Source organism: Eschrichtius robustus, chromosome 3, assembly GCF_028021215.1.
Source record: "Eschrichtius robustus isolate mEscRob2 chromosome 3, mEscRob2.pri, whole genome shotgun sequence".
NCBI lineage: Eukaryota > Metazoa > Chordata > Mammalia > Artiodactyla > Eschrichtiidae > Eschrichtius > Eschrichtius robustus.
This window is the reverse complement of record NC_090826.1, coordinates 90,588,251-90,602,904: the sequence shown is the minus strand read 5'-3', so window position 1 is coordinate 90,602,904 and position 14,654 is coordinate 90,588,251.

Genomic DNA, 14,654 nt, shown 5'->3' with positions numbered 1-14,654 from the left:
AGAAAAAGACAACTCTCAGAATGGGAGAGAATATTTGCAAACAAATCATCAGACAAAGGATTAATCTCCAAATATATAAACAGCTCATGCAGGTCAATATTAAAAAACAACCCAATCCAAAAATGGGCAGAAGACCTAAATAGACATTTCTCCAAAGAAGACATACAGACAGATGGCCAAGAAGCACATGAAAAGCTGCTCAACATCACTAATCATTAGAGAAATCCAAATCAAAACCACAATGAGGTATCACCTCACACTAGTTAGAATGGGCATCATGGGAAAATCTACAAACAACAAATGCTGGAGAGGGTGTGGAGAAAAGGGAACCCTCTTGCACTGTTGGTGGGAATGTAAATTGATACAGCCACTATGGAGAACAGTATGGAGGTTCCTTAAAAAGCTAAGAATAGAATTACCATATGACCCAGCAATCCCACTACTGGGCATATACCCAGAGAAAACCATAATTCAAAAAGACACATGCACCCCAATGTTCACTGCAGCACTATTTACAATAGCCAGGGCATGGAAGCAACCTAAATGCCCATCAACAGAGGAATGGATAAAGAAGATGTGGTACATATATACAATGGAATATTACTCAGCCATAAAAGGAAAAAAATTGGGTCATTTGTAGAGACGTGGATGCATCTAGAGACTGTCACACAGAGTGAAGTAAGTAAGAAAGAGAAAAACAAACATTGTATATTAACCCATATATGTGGAACCTAGAAAATGGTACAGATGAACCAGTTTGCAGCACAGAAATTGAGACACAGAAGTAGAGAAAAAACTTATGGATACCAAGGGGGGAAAGCAGTGGGGGTTGGGGTTGGTGGTGTGATGATTTGGGAGATTGGGATTGACATGTATGCACTGATGTGTATAAAAAGGATAACTAATAAGAACCTGCTGTATAAAAAAATAAATTAAAAAAAAAACTTAATGAAGGAAACAATGGCAAAGATCAGTAAAACAAAAAGCTGGTTCTTTGAGAAGATAAACAAAATTGATAAAACATTAATTAGCCAGACTCATCAAGAAAAGAACGGAGAAGACTCAAATCAATAGAATTAGAAATGAAAAAGGAGAAGTAACACTGACACTGCAGAAATACAAAAGGTAATGAGAGATTACTAAAAGCAACTATATGCCAAAAAAATGGACAACCTGGAAGAAATGGACACAATCTTAGAAAAGCACAACCTTACGAGACTGAACCAGGAAGAAATAGAAAATATAAACAGACCAATCACAAGCACTGAAATTGAAACTGACTTTAAATCTTCCAAAAAACAAAAGCCCAGGACCAGATGGCTTCATGGGTGAATTCTATCAAACCTTTAGAGAAGAGCTAACAGCTATCCCTCTCAAAATCTTCCAAAATATAGCAGAGGGAGGAACACTCCTAAACTCAATCTATGAGGCCACAATCACCCTGATACCAAAACCAGACCAAGATGTCACACACAAAAAAAAAAACTACAGGCCAATATCACTGATGAACATAGATGCAAAAATCCTCAACAAAATACTACCAAACAGAATCCAACAGCACATTAAAAGGATCACACTCCATGATCAAGTGGGATTTATCCCAGGGATGCAAGGTATCTTCAATATATGCAAATCAATCAATGTGATAAACCATATTAAAAAACTGAAGGACAAAAACCATATGATCATCTCAATAGATGCAGAAAAAGCTTTTAACAAAATTCAGCACACATTTACGAAGAAAACCCTACAGAAAGTAGATGTAGAGGGAACTTACCTCAACATAATAAAGGCCATATAGGACAAAATCACAGCCGACATCGTTCTCAATGGTGAAAAACTGGAACCATTTCCACTAAAATCAGAAAAAAGACAAGGTTGCCCACTCTTACCACTATTATTCAACATAGTTTTGGGAGTTTTAGCCACAGCAATCAGAGAAGAAAAAAAATAAAAGGAATCCAAACGAGGAAAGAAGAAGTAAAACTGTCACTGTTAGCAGATGACATGATACTATACAGAGAGAATCCTAAAGATGCTGCCAGAAAACTAGTCGAGCTAATCACTGAATTTGGCAAAGTAGCAGGATACAAAATTAATGCACAGAAATCTCTAGCATTCGTATACACTATGATGAAAAATCTGAAAAAATAATTAAGGAAACACTCCCATTTACCACTGCAACAAAAAGAATAAAATACCTAGGAATAAACCTACCTAAGGAGACAAAAGACCTGTATGCACAAAACTATAAGACACTGATGAAAGAAATTAAAGATGATACAAACAGATGGAGAGATATACCATGGTCTTGGATTGGAAGAATCAACAAAGTGAAAATAACTATACTACCCAAAGCAATCTACAGATTCAATGCGATCCCTATCAAACTACCAATGGCATTTTTCACAGAGCTAGAACAAAAAAATCTGAAAATTTGTATGGAGACACAAAAGACCCCGAATAGCCAAAGCAATCTTGAGGGAAAGAAAACACAGCTGGAGGAATCAGACTCCCTGACTTCAGACTACACTACAAATCTACAATAATCAAGACAATATGGTACTGGCACAAAAACAGAAATATAGATCAATGGAACAGGATAGAAATCCCAGAGATAAACCCACACACATATGATCACCTCTTCTTTGATAAAGGAGGCAAGAATATACAATGGAGAAAATACAGCCTCTTCAATAAGTGGTGCTGGGAAAACTGGACAGCTACGTGTAAAAGAATGAAATTAGAACACTCCCTGACACCATACACAAAAATAAACTCAAAATGGATTAGAGACCTAAATGTAAGACAGGACAGTATAAAACTCTTAGAGGAAAACATAGGCAGAACACTCTATCACATAAATCACAGCAAGGTCCTTTTTGACCCAGCTTCTAGAGAAATGGAAATAAAAACAAAAATAAACAAATGGGACCTAATGAAACTTAAAAGCTTTTGCACAGCAAAGGAAACCATAAACAAGACGAAAAGACAACCCTCAGAATGGGAGAAAATATTTGCAAACAAAGCAACTGACAAAGGATTAATCTCCAGAATATACACATAGCACATGCAGCTCAATATCATAAAAACAAACAACCCAATCCAAAAATGGGCACCTAAACAGACATTTCTCTGAAGAAGATATAGAGATTGCCAACAAACACATGAAAGGATGCTCAACATCACTAATCATTAGAGAAATGCAAATCAAAACTACAATGAGGTGTCACCTCACACTGGTCAGAATGACCATCATCAAAAAATCTACAGATAGTAAATGCTGGAGAGGGTGTGGAGAAAAGGGAACCCTCTTGCACTGTTGGTGGGAATGTAAATTGATAAAGTCACTATGTAGAAGTATATGGAGGTTCCTTAAAAAACTAAAAATAGAACTACCATACGACCCAGCAATCCCACTTCTGAGCATATACCCTGAGAAAACCATAATTCTAAAAGAGACATGTACCACAATGTTCATTGCAGCACTATTTACAATAGCCAGGAAATGGAAGCAACCTAAGTGTCCATCAACAGTTGAATGGATAAAGAAGATGTGGCACATATATACAGTGGAATATTACTCAGCCATAAAAAGAAATGAAATTGAATTATTTGTAGTGAGGTGGATGGACCTAGAGACTGTCATACAGATGAAGTAAGTCAGAAAGAGTAAAATAAAGCATATGCTAACACATATATATGGAATCTAAAAAAAAAAAAAAAAAGGTTCTCAAGAATCTATGGGCAGGACAGGAATAAGGTCGCAGATTTAGAGAATGGACTTGAGGACACAGGGAGGGGGAAGGGTAAGCTGGGATGAAGTGAGAGAGTGCTCAGTGCTTTGTGCCCACCTAGAGGGATGGGATAGGGAGGGTGGGCAGGAGACACAAGAGGGAGGAGATATGGGGATATATGTATTTATATAGCTGATTCACTTTGTTATACAGTAGAAACTAACACACCATTGTAAAGCAATTATACTCCAATAAAGATGTTAAAAAAAAAAAAAGAGGGCTTCCCTGGTGGCACGGTGGTTGAGAGTCCACCTGCCAATGCAGGGGACACTGGTTCGAGCCCTGGTCTGGGAAGATCCCACATGCCGCGGAGCAACTGGGCCTGTGAGCCACAATTGCTGAGCCTGCGCGTCTGGAGCCTGTGCTCCGCAACAAGAGAGGCCGCGATAGTGAGAGGCCCACGCACTACGATGAAGAGTGGCCCACGCTTGCCGCAACTGGCGTAAGCCCTCGCACAGAAACGAAGACCCAACACACCCAAAAATAAATAAAGAAATAAATTAAAAAAAAAAAAGAATAACCCAGGATGTATAAACAACAAGATTCTACTGTATAGCACACGGAACTATCTTCAATATCCTGGGATAAACCATAATGAAAGAGAATATTAAAAAGAATGTATATATGTATATAACTGAGTTACTTTGCTGTACACCAGAAACTAACACAACATTATAAATTAACTATACTTCAGTAAAAAAATAAAATAATAGAATAATTTATGCAGTATTACATTTGGTATTTGTAGCAATTCTATGGATTATGTACTATTATTTATTCCCAATATCAATAACTAAACTTAGAAGGTTTAAATAAATTAAATGCTTTAATCACAGTGCTAAGTGTCAGATCCAGTTTTGACCTGATTGGGCATACATAGTCTATGACAAAGTATAGCTCTGCCTACTGTGCTTTGCTCTTTTTATTTTATTTGCAACCTAAACACCCTAAAAAACCCTTGTGTTTGATAACAACCCAGAGTTTCAGAGATTTTTGTCCTACAAGTATATCTAATTCCACTGGTGTAGTTATTCAAATCAAATGGTTTTTTCAAATAAATAATTGGAGGTAGAGAAAGTTATGACTAGATTGCAATTCATTTTTCTTTGAAGTGATAAATATAATGCTCTGACACACAGTTGAGTAGAGAGATGTTAAAAACAATCACAAGAACTAAAAATGTTCAGTTCCCTTTCTACAATGTTGTTAAGGATAGACTGTTTATTTTATTTTTTTTTTAGAAACACTTTCTAAGTTGTTCTTTTCATGAGAGGAATAATCTGTCAATGAGAGTAATCATAATAATTAGTGGAATAATTAATTTCTTATTTTTTGCAATAAACTTTCAACACAGTCCATTCTCTTTAATTTGTTATGAATTTTAACACAAAAAGGAAATTTTTTAAAAAACTATAGAAAATTAAAAGGAAATAAATGAAGTAAAACAAATTATCTTCCTTATGACATACTTTTCCTAAAACTGGATGCAAATAATAAAATGACTAAGTATTTCTTTTTTTTTAATGCCTACATGTCTACTTCAAATTCTATTGCATGTCAATTAACCAATTATATGTTGATTGTACATCTGAATATTTTTTATAGCTTTTCTTTTGCTCCACTGGACCTCCCACCATCCAGTCACCTAGAACCAAATTCAGGATCCTGAGTGAGTTCTACAACATTGAGGAGGTCTAGTTGAATGCAAAGTCTCAGTCTTTGGCATGAATCCATGTCTAATTTGTGACTGTATTTGACAAGGTAAAAGGAAACCTTTATATATTCTTTATTACTTTCCCTTAAAGTCTTGAAAATAACTAAAGCTCTAAGTAGCTATCAATAATTTCCTTGGGTGTACTCCTGGGAAATGTGCAACTGATGAAGATCAATGCAAAAGTTTTACATGTCACTTTCCCAAATTTTATCTTTCAATATGCTTTTCAATGTGATTTTTCACTAACATTTCTTTCCAATCTGCACTCTAATGATTGGTCATTTCTCATGTAGTCTGTAATTGCCCACCTTTATAGATAATTTACCAAGATAGATTTTTATTCATCTGGGATACTCTAAAATTTTCTCTATGCACTTTTACATTTATTGAAAACCTACTACACTAAGCAATTTATTTCAAAAACAAACACACATTTGTGGAGCTCCTAAGGCATGGGGTTTAATCTACAAAATGACATAGAAAGGTAACTACAATTGTCGCCATTTTATAGATTAGAAAGCTACAGCTCTAAAAGATTAATTACCTTAGCACAAGGAAGCAAGGATAGCATGGAATTTCAGCTTGAAATGTCCTTTCATTCCACCATGTAGCTTGGGTTAGATAAATTACTTTTGATTAGAAAAATCAGAGAATACTTATGTTGCTGAAGACTCCTAATGAGTTTCCCTTTCTTAAGCGTGGGCTGGACTTTATGATTCATTTCAAGAAACAGAATATGGAATAAGTGATGGGCTGCCACTTCTCACATTAGGTTATAAAACAGACTGTGGTTTTTGATTTGGATGTTCTCTTTCACTTTCTCCTTTTTTTTTTTGAATTTTAGAATTTTATTTATTTTTTATACTGCAGGTTCTTATTATTTATCCATTTTATACATATTAGTGTATATATGTAAATCCCAATCTCCCAATTCATCACACCACCACCCCCCCACGTACCCTCCCTTGATGTCCATACGTTTGTTCTCTATATCTGTGTCTCTATTTCTGCCCTGCTAACCGGTTCATCTGTACCATTTTTCTATGTTCCACATATATGCGTTAATATACGATATTTGTTTTTCTCTTTCTGACTTACTTCACTCTGTATGACAGTCTCTAGATCCATCCACATCTCTACAAATGACCCAATTTTGTTCCTTTTTATGGTTGAGTAATATTCCATTGTATATATGTACCACATCTTCTTTATCCATTCATCTGTCGATGGGCATTTAGGTTGCTTCCATGACCTGGCTATTGTAAATAGTGCTGCAATGAACATTGGGGTGCATGTGTCTTTTTGAATTATGGTTTTCTCAGAGTATATGCTCAGAAGTGGGATTGCTGGGTCGTATGGTAGTTCTATTTTTAGTTTTTTAAGGAACCTCCATATACTTCTACATAGTGACTTTATCAATTTACATTCCCACCAACAGTGCAAGAGGGTTCCCTTTTCTCCACACCCTCTCCAGCACTGGTTTGTAGATTTTCTGATGATGCCCATTCTAACTGGTGTGAGGTGATAACTCATTGTAGTGGCTCTGGTGGACAGAGCTCAGTAAAACTTTAATCCACTTGACTGCTGATGGGTGGGGCTGGGTTCCCTCCCTGTTGGTTGTTTGGCCTGAGGTGACCCAACACTGGAGCCTACCTGGGCTCTTTGGTGGGGCTATGGTGGACTCTGTGAGGGCTCACGCTAGGGAGTACTTCCCAGAACTTCTGCTGCCAGTGTCCTTGTCCTCACAGTGAGACACAACCACCCCCTGCCTCTGCAGGAGACCCTCCTACACTAGCAGGTAGGTCTGGTTCAGTCTCCTATGGGGTCACTGCTCCTTCCCCTTGGTCCCAATGTGTACACTACTTTGTGTGTGCCCTCCAAGAGTGGAGTCTCTGCTTCCCCCATTCCTCGCAAAGTACTGCAATCAAATCCCGCTAGCCTTCAAAGCCTGATTCTCTAGGAATTCCTCCTCCCGTGGTCGGACCCCCAGGTTGGAAAGCCTGACATGGGGCTCCGAACCTTCACTCCAGTGGGTGGACTTCTGTGGTCTAAGTGTTCTCCAGTTTGTGAGTCACTCAACCAGGAGTTATGGGAATTGATTTTATTGTGATTGCACCCCTTCTACCATCTCATTGTGGCTTCTCCTTTGTCTTTGGATGTGGGGTATCTTTTTTGGTGGGTTCCAGTGTCTTCCTGTCAATGATTTTTCAGGAGTTAGTTGTGATTCCGGTGCTCTCACAAGAGGGAGCGCGCTCATGTCCTTCTACTCTGCATCTTGAACCAATCTCCTTCACTTTCTCTTGAATTACATGCTTCTGGAAGAAACCAGCTGTATATTCTGAGGCAGCCCAATGGAGATACAAGAATAAACTTAGAAAGGAGATATTTTGAGACTTGCCAACAGACAAGTGAGTGAGCTCGGAAGCAGAACCTCTTGCAGTTAAGCCTTGAAGGGACTGCAGTACTAGCTAATATCTTGATTGAGGCCTCTAGAGAGACCCTAAATAAGAACCATCCAGCTAAACTACTCCCAGATTCCTGACCCACTGAAACTGAGATAATAAACGTGTTTTCAGTTTCTAAGTTTGAGATAATTTTTATGTGGTAATAAATATAATACTTGACTCAAAAATACATATTGAATAAATGAATCAATGACTGGATGAATGAACAAATACCAGGGCTTTATTTGAGTTCTCTATCTATGTCTAATTCTGACACCTATTACACGAGAAAAAGAAGTAATTCATCAAAGAGAATTGCAAATAATTAGGAAATAGTATTATCTGACATTTATGATTTAATTGTCTACAAATATAACAATAGTAATTGCCCAGATAATGGGATTAGGTTTGAAAACAAGAAAAGGTTTTAAGCAGAAATGAATTCAAACAGGCTTTTCAAGGAAGGATTCCAACCTAGACAGCCTCTCATCTATCCAGGATGGCTTAAGCCTGATGCTTGAGGGCTGAGTTACATGAGGTGCCTCTCACCCTTTGATATTATGATAATTAGCATTTATTGATCCTCCTTGGGGTATATGTCCCATCCTAGGTGCTATTTGAAAGCTAGTTTAGACATGATCCTTTTGATTTGATACAGGGTATGCTCCATACATGTTAATTAAAAAAATCTTTCCAACTCATTTAATTTGTGACCTCTTTGATTTTCCGAAATTATAGCACAAATTGTACAACTCATTTGGCAATCACTCATGTACTGGCTTGTGACATTTCTTGAATTGTTGTTTTATTGATGTTTAATTTTTCATGTAAGGAAGCCTTCCTGACTCGTTATTTGTTAATGTGCATCTCTGCATTTTTAACCATACCAAGCCCTGCAGTCAAATTTACAAGTAATTAATTCTAAATATTTGATACAATGACCATATAAAATACCACCTTTCTATCACATTTTAGCTATGATGTGTGCCTGTGCAATATACCTTTGAAGCCCAGGTCTCCCAATTGTACTCTCGCCTATTCTTTCTGTTGCACTCACCTACAGACTTTTAGGTCACTCTTTATTTCTGGAAAATTTTCAATCGTGGTTCATTGTCATGATTCTCCATGATTTTAATACCCATGCTGTTGGGGAAATATAATTTAAAAAAAAAACCTTTTCCCAATGCCGGAAACCTCTTTACAAAGGTAGTAAAAAGAGAAAACAGTTCTACTATTGAATAAGTATTAAACCAGAATGTGATGTGCATCACAAGCAATCTGCTAAGAGATTGCAAGGACGGAGAGACATCTCACTCTTTAAATAGCCAAACAATCCATTACATAACCTGTTTCCAAGATAAACAATTACTAGTCCTCCAGTAAGAGGACTTGACAACACTATTTTCACACATAGTTCATTCCAAATTCACCTGGTAATTGGGGTTACCATCTGTGTTAGCCAATTGACTTTATCCAGAGGAAAAACAAAGTTCTCATATCTTTATGACAGGAGATGCTTTTACAACATGGAGCAAGACATTGATTAAAGTTAGGCTGCTACCCTTCCACAGATGTATACATTTCAATGAGTTAGCTCCTAGGTCCTTGAGAAAGGCATCCCTGAATCAAAAACTGGGAAGAGGCTTGTCCAGTTTCTAAAAAGATTTATATACAATTCAAAGAGACAGGGGAAGAACTTACAATTATAAGTTTTCTAAAGTAATTGCTCTAATAAAGGGAGAGGGGAGAAGTGTATTCTCTTATTTTCAACAAGGAGACTTAAGCCTATTATTTTAAATTTTTATTTGTACTTACAGTGCAGATAATCATTTCAATACCTAGGATTCTCTCAGTATGTTCAACTACCTCAGCTATCTACTCCGGGAGTTATCGCTTAAATCTCATACTTACCTAACTGCAAACTTTACATAACCTCAATATCAAACATTCCTTTCCCCCCAAACCACATTCAATTTTCCAACTCACCCCCTCAGAGTACTCCAATTGTAAAGCATCTTTGTGTCCACCTGGACCTATAATCCATTGATCTTATACTATTTCACCATACTCCATCCCCATTATATCCCCACCTTCCTGATTATCAAGTTTTGATTCCATGGCTTTTCTTTAAAACTGTTCCAATGCATACATTCTTAACTCTTTTATTCTCTTTCTTCCATAAAAACAGAGGTCAGCACTGAAGAAGTCCAACCTTTGGTTCTTCTCCTCACATGCATCCAAGACAGTTGAATGTGGCAGGAGAAACACATAACCACGCTGGCTGGTCTCACTTTAACTTCATGACCATCAACCTCAAAAGAACCTTGATATTGCGTAGCAATTCTACTAAATGTGTCTAATCTAGTCAATCTTCTTTCCTAGGCAAGCATTTCATCTTTTCTTTTCTCTGCTTCAAGCACTTTCTCCATCTTCAATTTTTTCCTGTTTCACTAAGGAAATGGAAGTGATCATCAGAAAACTGCCATATGTTCCCATATCTACTTACCAACCTGTATCTGTACAAATGTGCCAAGGTTCCTTTGAGGTTGATGGTCATGAAGTTAAAGTGAGACCAGCTAGCATGATTATGTGTTTCTCTCCTGCTGCATTTAACATGTATTCCTCTGGCTCTATAGAAGAGCTCTCAGTGTTCATTTTTAAGGACATAATCTAGATTTGTCCAATAGGCCCATCTCCTCTTGCCTATGCATCAACCCAGTAACTTCCCCTTCTCTTTTTCATATTTCTCTCAGCATTTAAACTTGCTATAATAAATGCTTATCTTTAAAAATTAGAGCAATATACCCCCCAAAACCCCACATAAAACCTGCATACCTTTCTTTAAGCCATATTCTCTTGAGCTACTCTATTTTTTGATTTCCAGTAAGTTAAACATTTTGAGTTATCTATTTTTGTTGTCTCCTGTTCCTCTCATCTTTTTCTTCCCCAAATAAATCCCCAATATATTTTTCTTCTCACCAGTCTAAACAGTCCTTGTCAAGGTTATTAATGACCTCACTTGCAAAATATCCCTTTTAGCAACAGTCTCCAGAATGATCTTCTGTTGTTCTTTCTTTGATTGAAATCTACCAATGTCTTGTCAGCTCATTCAAAATAAAAGCAAAAAACTTCACAATGACCTACAAGGCCCTGCAGAACATAAATTGTCTCAGACTCCTCACTTATATACACACTGACCAGAATCTGGACATTTTTTTCCCTCTGCCTCCACCCTCTGCTCCTCTCTCACTTCCTTCACTCCAGCCACAATGACTTTATTATTATTATTTTTTTCTTAACACATATTGATTAGGCTCCTATGTCTGAACTTCTGCATTTGCTATCCTTTTTGCCTAGAGTATTTGTCTACATATCTATATTATTCATTGCCATATTTTTTTAAGACCTCTGCCTAAATTTGGTCTTAACATCTTCCTGGATATTCTAAATAAAAACAATGATCTTCCATTCCTCTTCCCTGGTACTCCTGCTCCCCTTTATCCTGAATTATCAACACCTGATATACTTCCCTATGTGTTTCCTGCCACCAGCTACCCACATTAGAATGGAAGTACTATAGGGCAGAGATGTTCCTTTTTTTTTTTTTTTTTTTTCCCCTGTTCTGTCTTCCTAAAAACACTTCCTGGCATAGAGTGGGTACCCAACAATTGTTTGATGAGTTGATGATAAATCATTCATGATAATACATTGTACTCTATATTATATTTAATTATTTTTCTTCCCCAACAATCAAATAATTCACAACTACTATTTTTAGGAATCTCTAGACTTCTTCATATTAATAGGGAAGCATTTGTTTATCAACCACTCACTTAGAATATATAAACTCATTGAAGGTTGTCATTATCATATATTTTTCATTATGTCTCACATTATCTGTTGCTAAGTTTTTACTTAATATATGTTCAACAGAATATGGTCATTGTGGTTTTAACTGTCTAGTTAGTTTCTTTCCTTAACTGAGTGAGAAAATACCTAGAGAATTAACAGGTCATTCCTTAAAACATCATTTTTCTGTATTTCCCACAAGTCAAGTACTATAATGGCTCTATTAAGGTATTTTTGTGCTGACTAGTATCTTCCCTAATAGGTCTCACTCTTTCCTCTTAAAAACTATTCCTCCCATTATTTTTCAACATTTTTATTGGAATCTAGTCAAGCTACTTTCCTCTATGTCCATGTGCCATGCCTGCCAACTCCACTGCTCTGCATATTCCCACAGCTCCAGAATTTCTTCCCTGTATACTAGCCCAGGTTTATCTGCATCTTTCAAGGCATAAACTAACTTTAAATATTTTTGTGATTATACCAGTCTATACCCATTACACTCTTCCTCAAACACCAGTTACTCTTAGTATGCCTGCAGCAATAATACCTGTCTTTGTTTGTTTGCTTTTTCTGTAATTGTTGAATTATATGTATAAATATTGGCTCTCCAAATGGAGCACCTCCATGTTTTACTTTTCCATTGGACCTAGTTGCTAAAAACATGGTGAGAGCTTAATAATTTGACCAAGTTACCATGAAAATACTCTAGCTAAGTTGTAATAATTGGTTGAATGGTAATGCAAAATGAATTACATTCCATTAACATATAAAATAATTTCAACTGAGACTTTTCATGGTTCATAATTTTAGCTAGAGCAACAAATAGGGAAAAAAGGGGGAATTAAATTTCCCCCTTTTCCAAATTAAGCAAAATACTCCCCCTAGGAAAACTGTCAAACTTGTCATGTGACATTTACTTAATAATTCAATCCTTAATGTGAGCAAAAATTAGATATTTGAAAAGAAGTTAAGTGAGAACTTAAGTTTTGGGTTTTATGGGGAATTCTGAAGAATTTCTCTACCTTTCCTTATGGAGGAAAGGAAGAATGGTCCTTCCCAAACCTAGCTGTTGAGACAGTGAAGGAATGTATAAAACTGAGTGAAAAGTATTTCACCCAAAATCTCATAGACCCAGCCTGGTGTGGCAATTAGAGAAAGGCATGGTAAGAGTATTTGAGAGCTTAATACTGAATTCTGGAACTTGGGGATAAACATACAACTGGTGTGTTCTTGCCTGGAGGATTCTGAACTTGAGAGATAATACAGAGATTCTACTGATGGCTGGTTGAGGATAAAAGGTAATGGAGAAAGCATGCATTTCCACTTTTTAGCATGGCAAGGATAGGTGAGTTCCCCAAAGTCAGATGGACACAGCAGGCATTAACTAGGGTTGAGTCTTAGGTGAGGGAAGTGAGAGGAGTCAGGAGTCAGGCTTAAGGAAAATTCTAGGAAGCCAGATAAAAAGCACGGCACACATATCAGACACTTTTGCAGTGTGGAAGCCCTCATGAGGACTTTTGAAGAACCATTACCTAAACCTCATGAATGACACATTTAAATGAACACTACCAAAAAAACCATTAAAAGTCAACCATTGATATCTAGAGGCAGCTTCATAAGGGAACTAAGAAAATATTATTTTGAGTAAGTAGTTTTCATTTACTGAACCTGTTTTGGTAATTTTAATATATCTTCAAATTTTCCTGGTGCAAAGTAATTTTTACACAGCATGAAAGCAGTTAGAGCCAACCTTTTATTTTCATGTTAGGAAAGCTTGATGCAAGACTAACACACATAAGAAATTAAGAAAATATTAGTTAGCCTCATCCAGCAGAAGGCAGACAGCAGAATCAAAAAGAACTACAATCCTGCAGCCTGTGGAACGAAAACCACATTTGCAGAAAGATAGACAAAATGAAAAGGCAGAGGACTAAGGACCAGATGAAGGAACAAGATAAAACCCCAGAAAAACAATTAAATGAAGTGGAGATAGGCAACTTTCCAGAAAAAGAATTCAGAATAATGATAGTGAAGATGATCCAGGACCTCGGAAAAAGAATGGAGGCAAAGGTCAAGAAGATGCAAGAAATGTTTAACAAAGATCTAGAAGAATTAAAGAACAAACAAACAGAGATGAACAATACAATAACTGAAATGAAAACTACACTAGAAGGAATCAATAGCAGAATAACTGAGGCAGAAGAACGGATAAGTGACCAAGAAGACAAAGTGGTGGAATTCACTGCTGTGGAACAGAATAAAGAAAAAAGAATGAAAAGAAATGAAGACAGCCTAACAGACCTCTGGGACAACATTAAACGCCACAACATTCACATTACAGGGGTCCCAGAAGGAGAAGAGAGAGAGAAAGGACCAGAGAAAATATTTGAAGAGATTATAGTCGAAAACTTCCCTAACATGGGAAAGGAAATAGCCACCCAAGTCATGGAGGCACAGAGAGTCCCAGGTAGGATAAAGCCAAAGTGAAATATGCTGAGACACATAGTAATCAAATTGACAAAAATTAAAGACAAAGAAAAATTATTAAGAGCACCAAGGGAAAAATGACAAATGACATACAAGGGAACTCCCTTAAGGTTAACAGCAGATTTCTCAGCAGAAACTCTACAAGCCAGAAGGGAGTGACATGATATACTTAAAGTAATGAAAGGGAAGAACCTACAACCAAGATTACTCTACCTGGCAAGGTTCTCATTCAGATTTGATGGAGAAATCAAAAGCTTTACAGACAAACAAAAGCTAAGAGAGTTCAGCATCACCAAACCAGCTCTACAACAAATGCTAAAGGAACATTTCTGAGTGGGAAACACAAGAGAACAAAAGGACCTA